This window comes from Lolium rigidum, chromosome 3 (genome assembly GCF_022539505.1).
Source record: "Lolium rigidum isolate FL_2022 chromosome 3, APGP_CSIRO_Lrig_0.1, whole genome shotgun sequence".
In the NCBI taxonomy this organism is placed as follows: domain Eukaryota; kingdom Viridiplantae; phylum Streptophyta; class Magnoliopsida; order Poales; family Poaceae; genus Lolium; species Lolium rigidum.
The window spans coordinates 27,187,906-27,192,289 of record NC_061510.1 but is presented as its reverse complement, the minus strand read 5'-3'; the positions used below and the strand labels follow the sequence as shown (position 1 = coordinate 27,192,289).

The window sequence follows — 4,384 nt, the reverse complement described above, 5'->3', positions numbered from 1 at the left end:
TGGGCAAGATCAGAAAAAGTTCAAGGAAGACAATACTCTCTTCGTCGGATGCATTCTGAGTATTCTTGCTGATTGTCTGTGTGATGTGTATATGCACATAACAGACGGTAAAGAGCTCTGGGATGCACTGCATGCTAAATTCGGTGCAACCGATGCATGCAGTGAATTGTATATCATGGATAGCTTCCATGATATCAGGATGGTGAACAACCGTTTTGTAGTTGAACAAGCTCATGAGATACAGTGCATTGCGAAAGAGTTTAACTCCTTAAGTGTGCCTTACCCGACAATCTTTGGCAGAGCCTCGAACACCACCGTCTTGGGTGCCATGAAATGCGGAAGCCTCTCCCAGCAGAACCCTATGATCTCTGCTTCCGTGGCACTGGCGCCATCCTTGAGCTCGACGAACACGCACGACGTCTCCCCCCAGTGGTCGTCGGGCCTCGCCACGACCGCCACCTCCAGCACCGCCGGGTGGCTGAAGACCACTGACCCCACCTCGATGGAGCTGATGTTCTCGCCGCCCGATATGATGATGTCCTTGGCCCTGTCCTTGAGCTGGATGTACCTGTCCGGGTGCCGCACACCAAGGTCACCCGTGCGCAGCCACCCGCCAGTCATGGATTTCTTGGTCGCGTCCATGTCCGTGTAGTACCCGCTTATGACGGTGTTGCCCCAGAACATCACCTCGCCCACCGTCTTCCCATCGAGTGGCACGCTCTCCATGGTGGCTGGGTCCTTGACCTCCATGTCCTGCATCGTGACGTGGTGGAACCCCTGCCGCGCCTTGAGCCGCACGCGATCCTCGCCCCGTAGCGCGTCCCACTCCGGCATCCACGTGCATACGGTGGCCGGGCCGTACGTCTCAGTGAGGCCGTCTCAGTGAGGCCGTAGATGTGGTACACCGCGAAGCCGAGCCCTTCCATCCCAAACAGGATGCGGGGAGGCGGTGCCGCGTCGCCCGTCATGACACGCACCGTACCCGACAGCGGCCTCCGGTCCGCGTCCGGCGCGTTGACGATCATATTGAGCAACATCGGCGCGCCCCCCATGTGTGTCACCCCGTGTCGCGCGATGTTGTCGAAGATGACCTTGGCCGTGAAGTGGCGCATGCAGACGTTGGTGCCGCCCTGCATGGCCATGCCCCACGGCAGTGGCGGACGCAGGAAAGAATTGGAGTGGGGGCACACCTCAAACTTTTTTTGCGCACCCCCCAAATTGTGAAAAACCTTTGCATAATGAAGTAATGAACAATATACAAGACAAATTCATTGCATTGGAGTTCAATACATATATCAAATGTGCACGATTACAATACAAATAGTCCAAATTATTACAAGGGTCTTACATGGTAGAATATAGCATAATTAGAAACTTAAATCATTTCTTCAATCTACGGTTTCGCATTGCCATGAAAGTTTCAACAATGGTATCATCACTTACATGAATGAACACCCCTTGCTCGATAAATATCACTAAGCAATGGTTCAAGAGGTCATCACCCATACTATTTCTCAACTTGTTTTTTACTAGACTCATTGCAGAAAATACTCTTTAAACATTCGCCGTCGCCACCGGTAGAAGCAATATCAATTTGAGAAGCATGTAAACTAAATCATAAACAACATGCTTTTTTTGTTTCAACAAGCTTAATAGAGAGCTCACCAAGATGATTGGCACATTTGAATCTATCATCTTTTCTCATGTCATCAATAAAGATCTCAAGTTGGGGTTCAAGTCTTAACAAATCCATACTTGATATGTCATTGGGGTAGAATTGAGCAAGTCTCATTACCTTTTGTGCATCACAAGAAGCAAATGAATTCACGGGATTCAAAGCTGCCATACAAATAAGCAACTCCATGTTAACCTCATCAAACCGATTGTCAAGCTCTTGAATAACTTGGTCAACAACGCCAATATACACTTCTCTTCTATAACGATCTTCATTTGTTTGCTTTTCATAATACCGTTGTGATCTTCCATGAGCCACATAATTAGATTCCGAGGAAGGAACTTCAATGCCATGAGTGTTGCAAAAGAATGTCACCTTTGCAAGAAATCTTTCCCATCCAAGTGATGACCTCATATCCTTCATTTTCTCATTTGCCAATCCAACAAGCACCATTGCATTGAGAATATCTTGATCCTTCTTTTGCAAAGATATAGACAAGTCATTTGTGTAGCCAAGAACAACAAGCATCAAGTTGAGATTGAAAACAAAGTCAAATGATTCAAAGGCCGCGGCAACTCCTCTTATTCTTGTCCACTCACTCTTTTGTGAAGGATCTTTTCCAATCCTTACAAGCACATCAAGTATCACCGGGTACATATCAACAATGTGTAGAATGGTCTTGTAATGAGAGCCCCATCGAGTATCACCGGGTCTAGATAAACCCATCTCTTGATTGAGTCCACTTACACTTTCAATTTCACCCATCTCAAGTGCTTGTAAAACTTGTTGAGCTCTAACATCTCGAAACATGTCATGACGCTTGCAAGAAACTCTAATGATATTGAACAAATAAGAAACATGATCAAAGAACCACACACATGCTTGGGCAGCGCTAGGAATCGGCTCCCGATCCTAGCTTCCCATCGGACTCCTCTACAGACGTACGATCTGTTTAGCCTTCTGATGGATACGTGGGCCTTTTTGAGTAGATATTCTAAGCATCTTTTTAGGTAACTAGCGACTAATTAAGTGGGTTATGTAATTAACTACTCCGATTTAAATAATCTTTGTTATTTTAGGAAAGTAATTTCGGTATTGTTAGGGAGAAAATCTTGATTATTTTTATTTAGATAACCCAAACGAATTTTTTGTGATATATGCAAAAAAAAAATTATGTTTCCAAAGTAGCATGGTGTTGCTTCCGTTGATCAGACTACTGCTTCCAACAAAGAATTTCTTTCCATCGGTACTGAAATTATTTATTAGACCTGCTTCAAAAGGTGTTGCTTCGAAAGAAATAAATATTTGCTACCATTGAATGGAAAAATTGCTCCAAGAAAAAATAATTTCAGTATTATATAACATTTTTTACAAGACATGTGATAACAAAATGTCTGCATCACTTGTGCTACTTTCTTTACAAATGATTCTGCGTTGGACGAAGCACAACTTTTACGACACGAGCGATAATTGGTATTGTTCATTATATGCTACTTGCTTTAGGTTTGCTTCCATAAAGCAAAAAATGTGTCATATGGGACAAGACTCTACGCCGTCTAGGAAGATGCAGATGGAAACACACGATGATTTCCACGCTTCCTTTTAATCGTGTTCGTGCTTCATTCATCAGATGGTGGTCATGCTTCATCCCGGTCCACCGGCTGATTTCGCCATGCTCCTTTTCAATGGTGATCATGTTTCATTCAGATGGTGGTCATGCTTCGTCACATGCCACCGGTCTTCCATGCTTCCTTCCGATCGTGACGGTGCTTCATTTAGATGGTGATTGTGCTTTCTTCCGCTGCTCGACTATGTGCGGAAATTGGAGCGGCATGGACATAGAGATGCTACAACTTGAAGGCCTAGTTGACAATGATGTAGGGCATGTTCATGAGATGAATTATAAACGGATTACACAAATTTAAACTTCAAAATTGGAAAATATATGAGCAGATGCAATTACCTACTTCCCCCAATTCATGTCGTCGTTGATGGTGACCTAGACTAGTGGAAGTAGCCTACAACCTGCTTCAAATCCACGAAGGAGAGTGTGACCTAGTATGTACCCAAGTTCATCATAAATTCATCACTATATAATGCAAAGAAAATTAACTTGTCGCATGTATTACACAGAAGGGGGAAAAGTTGCTTGCTGCAAAAATGTTGATTTATAATTAGTAATTATGTGATGAAGAAAGCAATGTGGCCAATATTGATGCTACTTCACAAAGATCCAATAAACAAATTGAGGAGTAAATCTGGGCCATTCACCGGAGACTACACGGATGGCATCGGAGCAATCCGATGATTTGTTTCCATCCGGACTACGATAGGTAGTGTTTACCATTTTTAATGTGGGAGCATGGCAAGGCTACTAATGAAGCTATAATAATCGTTTTCCAAGCACATAAGCTACACGTGTTGCTGAGTGTGTGTGGAAAAAGATGGTGTTTCATCCAAAGTCTAAAGAGTAGTGGTGAAGCAGTAATTAGGACAGTGCCATAGAAGAAGTACGGATGACAAAATAAGAACTCACACAATAAATGGACACTAACTCTATGCATCATATATCATCATGCATGTAGGAGGCATGAGGTCATGTTTCAACAAAAAATAGTTCTATCATGGGCACAAATACACTAACTAAATCAAGAAGCAGAGAAATTTTGTTAAATGTTAACTTCAGTCATAAGAAATATAGATGAAAAA

At 43.4% G+C, this 4,384-nt stretch overlaps 1 pseudogene; it reads right to left on the bottom strand.

Annotated features, from left to right (window-relative positions):
* Positions 1 to 279: 279 nt before the first annotated feature.
* Positions 280 to 2,440, bottom strand: LOC124694545 (annotated as a pseudogene).
* Between the last annotated feature and the right edge of the window lie 1,944 nt (positions 2,441 to 4,384).